The 19,041-nt window shown below is 40.9% G+C and overlaps 1 protein-coding gene across 1 annotated transcript in view; it reads left to right on the top strand.

Annotated features, from left to right (window-relative positions):
* Positions 1-271: 271 nt before the first annotated feature.
* Positions 272-19,041, top strand: part of SLC16A12 (solute carrier family 16 member 12) — a 121,830-nt gene continuing 103,060 nt past the window's right edge. Inside the window, exon 1 of the mRNA XM_050805751.1 lies at positions 272-331. The gene's annotated coding sequence lies outside the window, so the exon portion shown is untranslated. The remainder of the gene's footprint in view (positions 332-19,041) is intronic.

Here is a 19,041-nt window from a genome sequence, read left to right as displayed (position 1 = left end):
GCTCTCCAAACCCTGTCCTCTTGGGCTTTATGGAGACCTCATTGGATAGGCATGACTGAAAATGGACAACCTGTGAAAATGTGATTGGACAAAGGGTATGATCTAATACTAACAGACTGAGTGGGGTAACCCAGCAGGGACTGTCTGTTCAGATTCTTCTTGGTCTCTCTGTGCACCATGTCTGCCTTCATGATATGGGGCAGGAACCCTTCTGAAATGGAGGTCTTGTGACCTATGATCAGACAAGGTAGGTCAGAAAGCTGCTCCAGAAACCAGGAAAAAGTTCCTGCCTTGGGGAGAGAAAGGAATAGGCGAAAGGAGAGCAAAAAAGGTAAGAGAGAAAAAAAGAAATTCTGTTTTCTAAGGCCTGCTTCTGAAGCCTGAAGCACCCTAACATTGTAACAAGGGCTATGGGAGTCATGAGCTAGGAACCATGGGTGACAGATATATACAGACAGACAGAGAGATAGATTGATAGATAGAGATATAATATGTATCATAGTATTGCAGTCGTTTTCTTCCCCACTTTTTGTTTCAGTTAGTAAAGTGGTTAGGAGTGGTTGAGTAACACAGTTCCCTCACCTACTAGCTGTGTGATCTTCTGCAAATTATTTATCAATGGAGTACCCACCCATAGCTTTTGAGAGCATGAATTGAAAGCGAGAAAGCATAAAAAGTACAAAGCACAGTGCCTGGGTAGAAAACTGTCAATACATTGATCTATGTGGTGCTAACCATCTTGGGAGGCCAGAGATAAAGCTGAATAATTTTCAAAGCACTAAATTCTTTCCTCCAAGTTACTGCAGCTTGAAATTCTGTGTTTGATTGGTAATTTAATTGATGGCTGTTTTATCTCCTGAGATCACAGGAGCCCTGCGTGTTTTGCTCGTTGTTACCTCACTAGCCCAGACTCACCACCTCACTCACTCACCAGTGCCAGAGTGCCTGGTGCACTGTAAGCGGTTGACCACCTCACAGGTCATCAGCATGAAGAGGTAATGTAAGTTCCAATAGTAAACACAAGGGGGTAGTGTTCTCCCACCAATTCTCTGGTTCAATTCAGAAACTTGATTTTCTGGAAGTGCATTATTTAAATGTAGTCTTAGGAAAGAAGGCTCAGTTTTACTCTTTCTTCTTCACTACTGCATGGAATATATATATGTGTGTGTGTGTGTATATATATACACACACACATATATATACACACACATATACACACACACACATATACACACACATATATATACACACACATATATATATATTATCCTTTCTGTAGAAATAAACATGAAGCCCAAGAGCCTAACTCTATTTGTACCCAGAACGTGTTAATAGAAAGTTTAAACAACAAAATATTTAAACCAACGCAATTTAAGCTGATTATCCCCATCTATTGGATAACATAACACAAAATTATATTGTAGGGTAGTCCCTGCTACTCAACAGGTTGAGGGAGGAGGATTGCTTGAGCCCAAGAGTTTGAGTCCAGCCTCAGCAATATAGCAAGATCCACTATCTTGAAAAAAAAAAAAAAAGAATATATTGCAATTCAGGTGATTATCTGTGTCCTCTTAAATACTAATTTGCTTTGTTAATCACGATGGACCCTTTCCAAAGGTAATTGCTAATCCTGAAGACTTCATTCTACAAATATTTACTGAATGCCTTCTAGGTGCTAGGGGTTTATCTGGGTGCTAGAAATTTAAGTGAGGAAGACAAACAAGGGTCAGGTATGGACAACCAGTGTTTCTGCTGGTGGATATTCTGCCAGGACAGGGGTAGGAAAATACCTGCTTGCAGAGCCTCAACACCCTTGGAATATTATCTTAGAAATGTTTAGCTTTATGAAGATGAAAGGGGATTTAGACATTATCTAGTGGAAATTCAGATGGCTAGAGGGACAAGAAAGATAACATAAATAAATAAAGTAGGCCAGCTGGGGCCTGCTGTTAAACAAAGAGCAGGTATCCAGTGTAAAGGCTGCTCCCATCTCATCAGCTCAGGCTACAGTTTTCTTCTTTCTCTCTAACAACCAAAAGGAAGACAGTTTCCCCACATCACACACACACACATACGTCATCTTAAAGTCAACAAACAGAAAGAGCAGCTCTGGGAAAGGTGGATTCAGAGGTGGCAAAGCAAACACTTTGTCCTCCATCTCCCCACACCCTCAAATATTTTTAAAAACAAACCTGTTCAACCCAAATTGTGATAAATATTAAACAACACAAGATAATAACATGATCAACAACTAAAGTGATGATGTAGATGAGGTCTCCTGTCCTGTTTCCTCAAAGGGTTTTCTCGGCCATTAAAAGAGCTTCCCTCTCGAGATCTGATTCCATTAAATCTCCTGCTAGACTTCACCAGGAGCAGGGTCTTCAGGTGCTATCAGAAGGGAATTGAGGTGGGTTCGTTATGCCTTCCTGGCTTGTCATTTGTGAACGTGAGAAGAACGTGCAACTGAGGCAGGCACTCTCTGAGGCCAGATTTTTCCAGGGAAGTCAGGTGCTGATTTTTCACAAGAAGCCAGAAATCTGGAGTTGTTTGAGAACTCTCCCATTTTCTTGCTTTCTTTTCTTTTTTTTTTTTAGACGGAGTCTCCAGACTGGAGTGCAGTGGCATGATATCGACTCACTGCAACCTCTGCCTCCTGGGTTCAAGCGATTCTCTGCCTCAGCCTCCCAAGTAGCTGGGATTACAGGTGCCTGCCACCACGCCTGGCTAAGTTTTTTGTATTTTTAGTAGAGACAGGGTTTCACTGCGTTGGCCAGGCTGGTCTTGAACTCCTGACCACCTGATCCAACTGCCCTGGCCTCCCAAAGTGCTGAGATTACAGGCATGAGCCACCGCACCTGGCCAATTTTTGAGAATTTTTAAAGTACTGTGAGGGCCAGTCCAAGCTCATCTGAGAATTAAATTTGTCCCATTGTCAAGCAGTTCACTCCCTAACCTAATGCAATCCCCTAATTTTACAGAAGAGGTAATGACTCAGAGCAGTTAACAACTTGTTCAATATTGCCACAAAGTCTCTATTCTTTTCATTGAATCATTAAGTAGCTACAAAATGTGGAGAAAATGCCTTCGAACTATTAAGACAACTACTGTCAACTTTAAATAATTTAGTATTGAAATGAGTCATGCTACTTGGCAATATTTGTGCTGAGATGATTTAATAGCCTGTGATTTATATGAACAATGAGCACAGCACCTAATGTGCAAAATGTTGATTGTCACAGAGCGGCTAATGAAAATACAAAAAAGGTACCACTCTGACTGTAATGGATTACAAGAGGGTGCTATCAAAGGTGAGTAAGTAACTATAGACACAACAGTCTACTGGAAAATAGCTGCAGGGTAACATCACAAAAAATTCTGGGCAAGTCAGACATTCTGTTATTTCCCAAATCTAATAAAAGATATGCATATGGATTTTACTATTAAATTAAGAAAAAATGGTTCAATGTCATAGAAAGCATAATAGGCAAGCGGGTGTGATGAAGGAGTAGAGACGGAGTTTCACCACATTGGCCAGGCTGGTCTCAAACTCCTGACCATGTGATTCACCCATCTCGGCCTCCCAAAGTGGATAGAGGGACAGAGGTACATTCAAGAGAATTGAGTTGGGGCTTCAGATTCTGGGTCCAATGCATTTCAATGGTCATTTTTTGGAACTTGGGAATAAAAACATTTTGGTAGCATTTAAGAAAGTATGATTTCTTTGATTGTTCATTACACGTGGCTAATTCCGGTGAAAAACTGACATTCCAAGAGGAAAGCCAAGTGTGGATGTCACCATCTGGTTTTGCTAAGTCTTGGTTCCCGTCTCACTTACTGCCTCCAGATTCTGTTAGGGCAGGGCCGATTATCCACTTTGTTCGCTATCATACTTCCAACTTACTTCCTGGCACTTAGAAGGCTCTCAATAACTGTTGAGTTGAGTTGAATTGGCTTAGCTGGAATTTAAGAGCCAGAAGCAATTGGAAGGGACCTTAGGGCTGATTCTTGTCATCCACACGCACTCACACCCCTCCTGGTACCATATGTTTCCCCCTCTCACACGTCCACCTCAATTCATGGAGAAATGCAATGTGCTGTTGTGCCACAGTCGGCAAGCAGCCAAATCTAATTCAGTGCTACCTCCCTAGATCCTCTCCAGATGATGCCTAACTCCAAAATAGATTGTCATAATGTTCTTGGTCAGAAGCCTATAATTTTTAAATGAGATTACATGGGATTCATTTAAGTTTTAATATAATCATAATAAGTATTAATAACACATGCTTTATAATCTGTTTGTATTTCTTGTGATATCTTTGTACTTAAAAATGAACATTAATAAATCTTTCTTCAGCCAGGCGAGAGTGGCTTACGCCTGTAATCCCAGGACTTTGGGTGGCTGAGGTGGGCAGATCACAAGGTCAGGAGTTCAAGACCAGCCTGCCCAATATAGTGAAACCCCGTCTCTACTAAAAATACAAAAATTAGCCAGATGTGGTGGCACGCACCTGTAGTCCTAGCTACTCAGGAGGCTGAGGGAGGAGAATTGCTCACACCTGGGAAGTGGAGGTTGCAGTGAGCTGAGATCATGCCACTGTACCTTGGTCCGGGCGACAGAGCAAGACTCTGTCTCAAAAAATTAAAAATAAATAAATAAATAAATAAACAAATAAATTTCTCTTCAAAAGGGCAAGACAACCTTTTAGCTTTTGAATTAGTTTGTTTTCATGCTGCTAATAAAGACATACCTGAGACTGGGAAGAAAAAGAAGTTTAATTGGACTTACAGTTCCACAGGGCTGAGGACGCCTCAGAATCACAGTGGGAGGCAAAAGGCACTTCTTACATGGTGGCGGCCGTAGAAAATGGGGAAGATGCAAAAGCGGAAACCCCTGATAAAGCCATCACATCTCATGAGACTTATTCACTACCACGAGAACAGTATGGGGGAAAACACCCCCATGATTCAAATGATCTTCCACTGGGTCCTCGCACAACACATTGGTCCTCTCACAACACATGGGAATTATGGGAGTACAATTCAAGATGAAATTTGGGTGGGGACACAGAGCCAAACCATATCAGCTTTATAGAAGTTTCCCAACAACAATGTGCTCCATTGGCAGTGGGTTGGAAGAACAATGATCTCGGAACTATTTATTTATTTATTTTGAGACAGAGTCTCACTCTGTTGTCCAGGCTGGAGTGCAGTAGTGTGACGTTGGCTCACTGCAACCTCCCACTCCCAACTTCAAGCAATTCTCATGCCTCAGCCTCCCAAGTAGCTGGGACTACAAACACGCACCACCATACCTAGCTAATTTGTAGTCTTTAGTAAAGATGGCGTTTCACCATGTTGGCCTGACCTCAAGTGATCTGCCTGCCTTGGCCTCCCATAGTGTTAGGATTACAGGTGTGAGCCACCATGCCCGGCTGAACTTGGGGATTTTTGATCACCGGTCACCAATATAACTCTGGAACAGAGTTTAATTCCAGAATACACACCCTCACTCCATCCAAAATGGGCCTTCCTAACTTGATTACATCATGGACTTCCACACCTTGAAAACTTTGGATCCTTTTATTCATTCCTCCAATAATTGAGTTCTAATATATGCCAGGTACCTTACAAGGTGCTGGAGATACAATGGTAAACATGATGGACACCTTCTTGGTTTCACTAAGCTTTTAGTTTAGCCTCTCACAAAATCAATGCAAACAGCAACAACAACAAAAAAATGCAAGTTGCAATTAACATTATAAAGGAAACAAAAAGGACTAAAATCAGAAATAATGGGGTGACGGAGACTTGGTTTAAATAGAATAGTTTAAATAGAATAGCCTTGGAGGACACCTGGGGGAGGTGACATTTAAGCTGAGAACTTTGCAAAAATAGTGAAGAGCTTCCTAGGCAGGAGGAAAGGCAAGCACAAAACCTTCTGCATCCCTGCCCAGTGAAAAGCCGACATAGCTAAGTATAGCGAGATATGAGGAGTGTGGCATGAGATGATGTAGAGAAAGGTGGGAGTGGGGCCATTACACATTATGGGCCATGGTCAAAGGAGTTTAGGTTTTGTTTTAGTGCTTTGGACCATTGAAAAGTTTTAAGCTGCAAAGCAATATGGTCTAATTTTGTTGTAGTTGTTGTTTGTTTGTTTTGAGATGGAGTCTTGCTATATAGCCCAGGCTGGAGTGCAGTGGTGCGATCTCAGCTCACTGCAACCTCCACTTCCTGGATTCCAGTGATTCTCCTGTCTCAGCCTCCCAAGTAGCTGGGATTACAGGCACCCGCCACCACACCTGTCTAATTTTTGTATTTTTAGTAATGACGAGTTTCACCATGTTGGCCAGGCTGGTCACAAACACCTGACCCCTTGATCTGCCCACCTTGGTCCCCCACAGTGCTGGGATTACAGGCATGAACCACCGTGCTAATTTAAGTTTTAAGAAAAACATTCTTGATGTTTTATGGAGAATAGATGGGAAGAGGCTAAGAGTAGAGGGAAGATCAGTTAGCAGACTTGCAGGAGTGGGAGAGAGGAGATGGCAAGATGGATTAGGGTGTTGTCGCAGTGCAGATGGAAAAAAGGGGCAGATTTTAATGAGATAATTGACAGGACTTGTTGATGGATTTATGTGGGAGGTAAGTGATGACTCTTAGATTTTTGGCTTGACTTATGGAATGAATGAAAGTCCAATATAATAAAACCATAAAGTAGAGTTCTCTGCTTAAAGAGGGAGAAAGGAAAGAGGGAAGGCTGGATCTGAGGCACCTTACTCCCTTCCAGCTACCCTGGGTCTTCCTAGAGTTCTTAGGTCATGGCTCTCAAATTGCAGGATGCTGAGCCACTTGCAAAGCTTGTTACAATGCTGGCTGCTGAATATAATGTTCCTGGAGCAGAGCATGTGGGGCAGATGTAGACCAGAATGGCTAATAAAGGTGTGTCTGTTGACTAAAGAACTACAGACACATTGCTTTCAGCTGACCTTCGAATTAGGTGGAAACACTCTAAAGCAATTGGCAAGCAGTTAGCTGACAGAGTATGGCTTCTTTTTATAAACTTAAAAAAAAAAACCCAAAACACTAAGCTGGCTTTTTCTTTTCACTTTATGCTTCTCCATTCTTCACACGCTACTGAAACAAACAAACAAACAAACAAACTGATGCCTATTATTTATATTGCTAGAAACTCTGAGTAGTTCTCCCTGTTGTTAGGATGAATTGCAATTTCTTAATAATCTTACTATAGCATCATCTATAACCACAAGAGCTAATTAATCTGAATGTGTAAATGTGTCTGTGCTGAAGGAAGCAGCACAATAGTGCACTGGACATATAACTGGTATAGCACCTGAGATATACTCTTACTGCAAAGAAACTGAAACTGGATTTAGCCATTGTTCCTTTATCTGGATGCCTTATGTGTACTGGCTTTATCCTGATCAAATATTCCTTTAGTTTGCACTTTCTGAGTTTATGAAAATGAATAAAGGTGAAGCAGAAACTTGCTAATTAATTCATTAAGAAGATTAACACAGAGAGTCAGAAAGGGTAAATCAGCCCCAAACAAAGCTGGCTATGCCTTTTTTTTCAAATCAGTTTAATCAGTCTTCACTGGTGTTTCTGTTGTTAGCAGGTGACAGTGCAGCCGAACCATCCATCTCGTTCAATGATTTGCAAAAGCTGCCTGATCTTGCTGCGAGCAGGTCCTGCTCATTATCACTTATTCTTCTCTTGAAAGACAGCATTTCCCCTCTACTGGTGTACATCCCTCTTCACTCTCTAAATTGCATATCACACTTAGGCAATTCCTGTGGCACTTGCTACATCCTGCTTAATGCGTCTTTTTTTTTTTTTTTTTTTTTTTTTTTTTTTGAGACAGAGTCTCGCTCTGTCGCCCATGTTGGAGTGCAGGGGTGCAATCTCAGCTCATTGCAACCTCTGCCTCCCGGATCCAAGTGATTCTCCTGCTTCAGCCTCCCTAGTAGCTGGGATTACAGACACCTGCCACTGCGCCCGGCTAATTTTTGTATTTTTAGTAGAGACAGGGTTTCACCATGTTGGCCAGGCTGTTCTCGAACTCCTGACCTCCAGTGATCCGCCCGCCTCAGCCTCCCAAAGTGCTGGAATTACGGGCATGAGCCACTGTGCCCAGCCGTGACTGCATCTTTTTTTAAATCTCTCCTACTAGACATTGCAGGCATTCTCCAAGGTCTAGTCCTCAGCCTGCTGCTCTGGCTTCATCCAACCTCTTGTACAGAAAATTTTCAAAGCATACCTCTAACCTTGACTTTTCCCTTTGGCTCCTGACCTGAATTTTCAACAGCTTGCTGGGTACTTCGCTTCCAGCTCAAGATCCACGTGTTCAGTATTGAACAGTTCACATGCTGCTACCTTTTCTTTCTCTGTTAATGATCACCATCCTCCTGGCTGGAGTCACACAGACTTCTCATGTCTCTTTCACTCCATATCTAATCAGTCACTTTGTCCTATTGATTTTCTCCATTCTCATCAAAATGACTTATTTACCCACTGACAATTACACCTTGCACTTTTCCACTGCAAGTATTAGTACCTGCAGTTTCATTTAACAAGACTGCCTACCGTCCTGCTTTTTGAAATTCTCCAAGAAGGTGTTCCAGCCCTACCTATAACGTCAGGCTTTGCCTTGCCAGCTTCTGTCTCAAGCAGTCCACTTTTTTTTTTTTTTTTTTTTTTTTTTCCAGGCTAGAGTGCAGTGGCATGATCTAGGCTCACTGCAACCTCCACCTCCCGGGTTCAAGTGATTCGCCTGCCTCAGCCTTCCAAGCAGCTGGGATTACAGGAACATGCCACCATGCCCGGCTAACTTTTGTATTTTTTGTAGAGATGGGATTTTGCCAGGCTGGTCTTGGACTTCTGACCTCAGGTGATCTGCCTGCCTCAGCCTCCCAAAGTGTTAGGATTACAGGCATGAGCCACTGTGCCTGGTCTCCACCTCTTCTCTGAATTCTTCTAGCAAGAGTTAACTTCCTTTATCAAAATAATCATGTACCTTTTTCTTTTGAAACAAAATGATCACACACCTTTTCTTATTATAAGGTTGTAGTAAAGGTGTTTTTGAAATCGTTATCATTTGCATGGCTACTTATATTTCCAATTAGATTGTAAATTCTGTGAAGACAGGAACCATGTCTTAAAACACCAATGTACTAGGCACAGGGCCTATACAGACTAGATACTCAGGTATTCTGGTTGATTTATTTGTACTGGATTTAGCTAGTATAGAGATGATAGAGAGTCATGCACTGTAGTTTAGTTTGCAATCTAGTCATTCATTACATTGGCTCATTAAACAAAAATAATTTCTTTTCTAATATATTGCTAATAAAATGGTTTTTTTCCTCCAGAGTAATTGAAAAGATTGTAATAGTATGATAAAAACTATAAAAAAGACTTCTGATAATGTGTTTGCAAAAAAAATGGGGATACATGTGCAGAACGTACAGGTTTGTTACATAGGTCTATGTGTGCTATGATGGTTTACTGCACCTATTGACCAGTCCTCTAAGTTCCCTCCCCTTACCTCCCAACCACCCAACAGGCTCTGGTGTGTGTTGTTCCCCTCCCTGTGTCCATATGTTCTCACTGTTCAACTTCCACTTATGAGGGAGAACATGCAGTGTTTGGTTTGCTGTTCTTATGTTAGTTTGCTGAGGATGATGGTTTCCAGCTTTATCCATGTCCCTGCAAAAAACATGATCTCATTCCTTCTTATGACTACATAGTATTCCATGGTGTATGTGTACCACATTTTCTTTATTCAGTCTATCATTGATGGCTTTCTGGGTTGATTTCATGTCTTTGCTATTGTAAATAGTGCTGCAATAAACATATGTGTGCATGTGTCTTTATAGTAGAACGATTAATATTCCTTTGGGTATATACCCAGTAATGGGATTGCTGGGTTAAATGATATTTCTGGTTCTAGCTCCTTGAGGAATCGCCATACTGTCTTCCGCAGTGGTTGAACTAATTTACATTCCCACCAACAGTGTAAAAGTATTCCTATTTCTCCACAGCCTTGCCAGCTTCTATTGTTTCCTGACTTTTTAATAATCACCATTCTGACTGGCATGAAATGATATCTCATTGTGGTTTTGATTTGCATTTCTCTGATGGTCAGTGATGTTGAGCTTTTTTTCATATGTTTGTCGGCCACATAAATGTCTTCTTTTGAGAAGTGTCTGTTCATATCCTTTGCCCACTTTTTGATGTGGGGTTTTTTTTTTCTTGTAAATTTAATTTCCTTGTAGGTTCTGGATATTAGACCTTTGTCAGATGGGTAGATTGCAAAAATTTTCTCCCATTCTGTAGGTTGCCTGTTCACTCTGATGATATTTCTTTTGCTGTGCAGAAGCTCTTTAGTTTAATTAGATCCCATTTGTCTATTGTGACTTTTGTTACTATTGCTTTTGGCATTTTTGTCATGAAGTCTTTGCCCATGCCTATGTCCTGAATGGTACTGCCTACGTTTTCTTCTAGGGTTTTTATGGTTTTGGGTTTTACAGTTAAGTCTTTAATCCATCTTGAGTTAATTTTTGTATAAGGTGTAAGGAAGGGGTCCAGTTTCAGTTTTCTGCATATGGCTAGCTGGTTTTCCCAGCACCATTTACTACCAAATAGGAGATCCTCTCCCCATTGCTTGTTTTTGGCAGGTTTGTTGAAGATCAGATGGTTGCAGATGTGTGGTGTTATTTCTGAGGTCTCTGTTCTGCTCCATTGGTCTATATCTCTGTTTGGGTACCAGTACCATGCTGTTTTGATTACTGTAAACTTGTAGTATAGTTTGAAGTCAGGTAGTGTGACTTTGCTCTTTCTGCTTAGGATTGTCTTGGTTACATGAGGTCTTCTTTGATTCCATATGAAATTCAAAATAGTTTTTCCTAATTCTGTGAAGAATGTCAATGGTAGTTTAATGGGAATAGCATTGAATCTATACATTACTTTGGGCAGTATGGCCATTTTCACAATATTGATTCTTCCTATCCATGAGGATGGAATGTTTTTCCATTTGTTTGGGTCCTCTCTTATTTTCTTGAGCAGTGGTTTGTAGTTCTCCTTGAAGAGGTCCTTCATATTAGCTATATTCCTAGGTATTTTATTCTCTTTGTAGCAGTTGTGAATGGGAGTTCATTCATGATTTGACTCTCCGCTTGTCTATTGTTGGTGTAAAGAAATGCTTGTGATTTTTGCACATTGATTTTGTATCCTGAGACTTTGCTGAAGTTGCTTATCAGTTTAAGGAGTTTGTAGTGTGAATTTATATTAGTTATTTCTTGATTAAATAATGCCACATGACAATCATCATACCACAGTGGCTTTGACAATAAACATTTTTGTTTGTGCATGAGTGTGTAGGTTACCTGGGTGGTTCTGCTGATCTGAGCTCGTCTCAGTGGGCTCACTTGTGCACCTACAGCCTGCTGTGGGGATAGCTTTGCTGATCTTGACTGGGCTCAACTGGGGTGACTCAATTTGGCCCAAATGTTCTCTCATCCAGCAGGCCATTTGAGGCTTGTTCTCATAGCAGTGCAGGATTCGAGAGAGAGCCAGATGGAGGTATAACCCCTTAAGGTCTGGACTCAGAATTGACCCACTATCATTTATTTTCCCTATTGGCTAAAGCAATCATAAGATGATGCCTGACTTAAGGAGTATAGAGATAGGCCTGGTTCTTTATGGAATGAATATTGCAAAGGATATGAAAATACGGGTGATAGAGAAAACCCCAGCTATTTTTACAATCAATCTACCCCAGAGTTAGACAGACCTGGTTTCATAAACAGGCACTGTTTACTACTTGCCTGATATTGGGCAATTCACTTAACCACTCTGAGGTATTTTTCCTCAATTGGAAACAGGTATTATGAGAACTGAATGAAATAATATATACACAGGGCCTGGTATATCATAGGAACTAAAAAATTTCAATAAATTTCCTCACAACCTTCTCTCCAAAGAATTGCTCTTAATATTATGAAAATTAAATAATTATATTTAAATTTAATTTGGAGAAACAGAATATTAAAACTGAACACATAATTCAGAAAATAATGAGACAAAGGTTTGAACAGTCATTTGAAAAGATTTTGAATAAATTAACTGGAAAACCAAGTTCAACATTATTAAAACCCGTAGATCCAACTGATCCAGTGGGAGCCAAAAAGGGTAGGTCATAAAGTCTGTGTGTCAGACCATAGGGAATGTGTCACCTCCTTTTCTTCATACTCCAAACTTGGTTGGGAGACAACACCAGTAACTCTTTTCTCTTTTCTGTTCTCCACTTAAACATATATTTCTACTCCAAATATATTCTCAGAAGAAGTCCTAGATGGTCAGAGAACTGCCAACCTGCACAGCAGCACTCAGCTAGAGAAACTTTATTTCAGGGATAAAGTATTGGGTTAGGTGTGGGGCCATAATGGTTCCGCTCAGGCTGCTGGCTTTGTTCATAGTAGATGCTTCAGCAACACTAACTGAATGAGTCTCCCAGAGGAAGAGCAACAGATAAAGTATTGGGTTAGGTGTGGGGCCATAATGGTTCCGCTCAGGCTGCTGGCTTTGTTCATAGTAGATGCTTCAGCAACACTAACTGAATGAGTCTCCCAGAGGAAGAGCAACAGAGGTAAACAACAAAGGTGATATACAATGAACATTCACTCATTCTACAAAGCTTAAGTTTCTACTCTGTAGACATCGGGGGAATGGTAAATGAGACAGAGAGAGTTACTGCCATCAAATAGCTTACACTCTATTCACTTAAGGGAGGAGTATTTGTATTTTCTACTAATATATATTGGGCACTTACTATGCTTCAGCTATTCTGCTAAGCACTTTATCCATTTTTTTTTTTTTTTTTTTTTTTTTTTTGGGGACAAAGTCTTGCTGTGTTGCCCAGGCTGGAGTGCAGTGACACAATCATGGTTCATTGCGGCCTTGACCTTCTGGGCTGAAGCAATCCTCCCACCTCAGCCTCCCAAGTAGCTGGGTCCACAGGCATGTGCCACCACGCCTGGCTAAGTTTTAAATATTTTTTGGTAGAGACAGGTTTTCACCATATTGCCTAGGCTGATCTCAAACTCTTGGGCTCAAGTGATCCTCCTGTCTTGGCCTGCCAAAGTGCTGGGTTTACAGGCATGAGCCACTGCACCCAGCCAGCTAAGTGCTTTATAAGTACAAATCTCAGTTAGCCTCCACAACACCTATGAAAGGTTGTTATTATTATGTTCATTTTATAAATGAGGAAAATTAGGTTCTGAGTTATTATACAACTCACCCCAAATCACCCAGCTAGCATGAGAGGGAGCTGAGTCTTGAACTCAAATCTGTTTGATGTATAAACTTGGGTTCTTAATGAATATCATTAGAGTTGGATGAGAAGACTTTGTGAATGAATTGGGAAGTTTGTTTTATCTTTAAGTTTTAAATTATTTTTATTTTATTATGACAATTTGAAACAGAAAAAAGTCAAAAAGATTATCCAGTGAACACCTATATGTTGCTACCTAGATTCTAGATTTAACATTTTATTAAATTTGCTTTATCATATAACTATCCATCTGTCCATCCCTCTCTCTAACCATTAAGCATCTTTTGTAAATGCCTTTCAAGGGAAGTTACAGATATCAGTAGAAGTTGGGATTTGAATTGGACCTTCAATGATGCCGTTAGATCTCCATAGGCAGAAGACAGAAAGGAAGGGGCAGCCCAGACATAGGAAAGAGTATGGGTGAAAGAACAGGGGTAGGAATGTGCATGACGACTTCACAGAACAAGAATGAGGGTGTGACAGAGGGTGCCAGTTAGTGTTGAGAAACATGATAATGAAGGGTGGATAGGAGGCTGTTGGAAGAGGGCTTTGGCCAACCAACAGGCAAATGAGTCCCATTTCGATGAAGTAAATATGGGGAATAGGAATGGTCAGAGTTTCCAGTAGAAAGAATATAAGGCACAGTGTCAAGAAATTAACTGTATAGTTGGGCGGGGAAAGAGGCTAAAGTAATGGAAGTATAGCAGTTCTAGTGAGCCATGCATGAGGGAAGATGAGTCTGGAGATCAGTGACAATAGATAGGGAGAAAAACTATTAAGAAAATATAACAGGCCAGACACCGTGGCTCACGCCTGTAATCCCAGAATTTTGGGAGGCCAAGGTGGGCAGATCTCTTGAGGCCAGGTGTTCAAGACCAGCCTGGCCAACATGGTGAAACCCTATCTCTACTAAAAATACAAAGATTATCCGGGTGTGGTGGTGCTTACCTGTAGTCCCAGTTACTCATGAGGCTGAGGCACGAGAATCACTTGAGTCCAGGAGACGGCAGTTGCCATGAGCCGAGATCACACCAGTTCACTCCAGCCTGTGGGACACAGCGAGACTCTATCTCAAAAAAAAAAAAAAAAGAAAATATAACAGAAGAAATTTGCTTTATTGATGTTTAAATTCAAAAATAATATTTGTTAGCATATAATAATAATTCATAACAGTATAATCTAAATTGAATGTTTTTGTAAAAATAGTCTTCTACCTGTGATCTTCAGAGAACACTTCACCTTCACAGAGCTTCATGAATGAATAGACATTCACATTCTGCAAACAGTGACCTGGGTCAGGCTATGCCAGCCACTCTCGTATTTGTCATCTCATGTAATCTTCAAAGCACACAGAGAGAAAGGCACTATCCCCCCTGGGATAGCACAGGAACTAAAAATATCAATAAATTTCCTCACAACCCTCCCTCCAAAGAGTTGCTCTTAATATTATGAAAATTAAATAATATTAGAACACTTAATTTGGAGAAATAAAATAATAAAACCAAACACATATTTCAGAAAATAATAACATAAAAGTTTGCACAACCTAACCTAGTGGAGATATTTGGCAATATCTGAAAAAAAATTTTGATTATCACAACTAGGGCATTACTATTGGCACCTAATGGGCAAACACAAAAGATGCTGCTAAATGTTCTACAATGCGCAGGGCAGCCCCACAAAAAAGAATTGTCAGGCCTAAAATATCAGTAGTGCAGACCTTGGGGGTCTAACATAATTAGCACAGAGACTGGTATATGTAGCTGCTCAATCCTTTATTTGTTATTTTCTGTTTTTAAAGACTGGGTCTAGTTCTGTCGCTCAAGCTGGAGTGCCATGGCACGATCACAGCCTCGAACTCCTGGGCTCAAGAGATCCTCCCACCTCAGCCTCCCAAGTAGCTGGGGTTACAGGTGCTCACCACCATGTCTAGCTAATTTTTTAAATTTTTTTGTAGAGCGAAGGTCTCAGTATGTTGCCCAGGCTGGTCTAGAACTCCTGGCCTCAAGTGATCCTCTGGTCTTAGCCTCCCAAAATGTTGGATTACAGGCATGAGCCACCATACCCAGCCTCAATCCATGGTTTTTGAATAGTACTGGTGATTTTATTTTATAGATAAGAAATTTGATGCTCGAGAGGTGGGATGTTAAGAAATTTGCGGCCAGGTGCAGTGGCTTACTCCTGTAATCCCAGCACTTCGGGAGGCTGAGGCAGGCGGATCATGAGGTCAGGAGATGGAGACCATCCTGGCTAACACGGTGAAACCCCATCTCTACTAAAAATACAAAAAAAAAAAAAAAAAAAAAGAAATTAGCCAGGTGTGGTGGCGGGCACCTGTAGTCCCAGCTACTCAGGAGGCTGAGGCAGGAGAATGGCGTGAACCCAGGAGGCGGAGCTTGCATTGAGCAGAGATTGCACCACTGCACTCCAGACTGGGCAATAGAGTGAGACTCTGTCTCAAAAAAAAAAAAAAAAAGAAAAAAAAGAAAAAAGAAATTTGCTTAGTTTGTCTTGGTAAGAAGTGGCAGATGAGATTTTTTACTTTGGTTTTCTGATTTCAAATTCAATGCCTTTCAGTTATACCATGACTCCAGAAAGACAAATGGGTTAAAATGATGACATAGCTTTGAGTCATAGTAAATGAGAGAATGTTAGCACCAGAGACTAAGTGACATTGGAGAAGAGAGTTGTTGGAATCTAAGAGCAGATTGTAGTGATGACTTGAGTTCCTGATATTTTAAAATCTGAAGTGATGGTGTAGGGAGAATGCAAGTGAAAATATTCACTGGCTATCTGGCAACAAGAATTGGAGTTCAGAGGGAGGTCAGAACTGGAAAGGCACTGCCGTTGACAGCAGGTGTTAGCTACGGTCATGGGGCTGGGATGGAAATAAACATTAAGAAAAGACAGTGGAAATAGGGGCTAAATTCTAAGAAAATGCTCATAGAAAAGAGTGGACTGGTGAAAGAGGAACCAAAAAAGATGATAAAGAAAGTGGACTCTAGGCTGGGCATGGTGGCTCACGGCTGTAGTCCCAGCACTTTGGTAGGCCAAGGCGGGAGGATCACTTGAGCCCACAAGTTTGAGACCAGCCTGGGCAACATGGCAAAACTCCGTCTCTACAAAAAATACAAAAACTAACTGGGCGTGGCGGTGGGCGGCTGTAGTCCCAGCTACTCAGGAGGCTGCGGTGGGAGGATCACCTGAACCTAGCTAATCAAGGCTGCAGTGAACTGTGACGATGCCACTGCACTCCAACCTGGGTGACAGAGTGAGGCTCTGTCTCAGAAGCAACAAAAAAAGAAAGAAAGAAAGAGAGAGAGAGAGAGAAGGAAGGAAGGAAGGAAAGGAGGGAAAGAGAACGAGAGGACAGAAACAAAGGAAGAAAGAAAGAAGAAAGAGAGAGAAAGGAAGGAAGGAAGGAAGGAAGGAAGGAAGGAAGGAAGGAAGGAAGGAAGGAAGGAAGGAAGCAGCAAGCCCACAGGACACGATGTTATTAAAGAAGTCACTTGAACAGGAGTTTGAGAAGGCAGTTCTTCAAAAATTTGTTTATCGGAGTCTAAGGAAGAATTTCACTATTTTCTTTTCCATGTATTGCCTTAATCTGTACAGTTGACTACGTAAAATACTTGCATCTTATTTATGCTGTTTGTAGTTATTCCTAAAATCTTAATTAGTCATGAGAATAAAATTTCAAATTCTGTTTAGGCAAAAGCCTTAAGGTTTCATCTTCAACCCCCAACCTTCCAGTAGCTTCTATTTTGACCTGAACGCCCCAACTATTACTTATCTGTAGCCAATGTTCCCGTTTTTCTCTACTGAGTCCACATATTCTTGTTTGACCAAATAACAGGAACAAACAATTCCTTTCATAATGGATGTACCCTAAGGTGTCAGGCTTCTCAGAATCCTATCTGAAAATTAATTCCACTGAACCATGGTGCAATAGGATTTTAGTTAACACACTTGTTATTTATTGGCTACAGATGCTAGGGATTTGACAAAATATGCTGTGCCTCCAGGCCAGAATAGTACAAATAGTACTCAATTCTGAGCAGGGAAGAAGAGGAAGGGAGAGAGTTAGAATACAACTATTAATGCATGTGGAGGTACCAGATCAGCTGAGCATATCAGCGAAAGTTTACTTAACTAATAATGATGTACCATTAATGCCATGTCCCTGTTAAAGAAAAAAAATATTCAATGACACTTGTTACAGCATGGTAAAGAAGACTATTCAGGACCATTGAGACAGATAGAGGGGCCACTACAATGAAGGCTTGCATTAGGGTAGAGAGATGGGGCTCCACTCTGAATACAGCAGAGGAAAACGGGAATTTATAGCCAAGAAACAGGATATGGCACTCTAGTTAAATCAACCTGACAGGATTATTACTAAAGACAGGCCAAGGTGATTAGATATCACCTGGAGGACAGTGGAGGATGGGGGACCCTTGGGTGATCAGTTGTCAGTAGGGAGGGAGGTTATTGCCAAACTGATTCCGCCAGGTTCTTTGATAAACTGGAATTTACAAAGAAATACACACATGGTCTTAGGAGAAGTCTCAGGAACCTGACTAAAGTTTGGCCAAGGAAAAAATCTTTGTCATTCCCCAATATTTTTAAGGTAAAAGACTATTAATACTAATAAGGATTAATATTTTTTACACATTTATAATATGCAAAGCATTGAATTAAATACATTCTATAGATTAACTCATTTTGATTATCATAAGGACTCAATGATGTAGGTATAATTTTCATTCTATTACTTGCTTTTGGACAGATGAGGTTCTGACTACAACTTGGAAAAGCTGAGTATCTGGGCTCATTTCTTTGCCAAAATCTGGCCTCTAAGCATCACCGTGCAGTAGAACTTTCTATGACGAAGAAAATGTTTTGAGTGCTGTCCAGTATGGTAGACATTAGCCACATCTTGGAATGAAGCACTTGAAAGGTGATTAGTGCAACAGACTAGTAGTAAAAAAGAAAAAAGCAAAACACGCACAAGAAACCTCAGTTTTAATTATGATTATAATTAATTAACTAAAATGTAAATAGCCACATTTTATAGCCATGTTGGGACTGTGCAAATATAGCACATTTCCATCACTGCAGAAAGTTCTGTTGGACAGTGCTATTTGGAAGAAATGTTGCTCCTTCCCTTTTCTCCTAGGTTGGATTCTAGGGATCCACCTTTGCTTTGCTTTCCTCCTGCACAGTGATAGCAGTCCAACTTTCTCCACCCCCAACCCTCCAGCCTCAGTGAAAGAAGATTGCTTTGCTTTGTGCATCTCCCTTTCCTCCACTTCCATGCTGGCTACCCCCACGTCAGCAGCTATGTCAGGTTTTGAGTGCGGAACCCCAAAGGGGTAGGCACACAGAAGTGACCTGTCTATATCTGGCACTGCCTATACGCATTGCACTCACCAACACCATCATCAACCCACAATTACTGAACTCTTAAAGGATGAAAATCATCCTGCCAGAGTTTGAATCAGATACACGAAATCTGAACTTCTAATGAAACAACAACATCCGTGACACAGCATTGAACAGAATAAACACAGTATTTGCTTTGGTCTTTGCTAGAGCCCCTGTAAGTGGTGACTTAGATGAAAGGAACACTTGTGCGGTGTCCTAGTCTCCAAGACTTTAAAAACTGTTGTCCTACATTATTTAAATGGAAA

This window comes from Macaca thibetana, chromosome 9 (assembly GCF_024542745.1).
Source record: "Macaca thibetana thibetana isolate TM-01 chromosome 9, ASM2454274v1, whole genome shotgun sequence".
In the NCBI taxonomy this organism is placed as follows: Eukaryota; Metazoa; Chordata; class Mammalia; order Primates; family Cercopithecidae; genus Macaca; species Macaca thibetana.
This window is presented reverse-complemented; position numbering and strand designations above follow the sequence as displayed.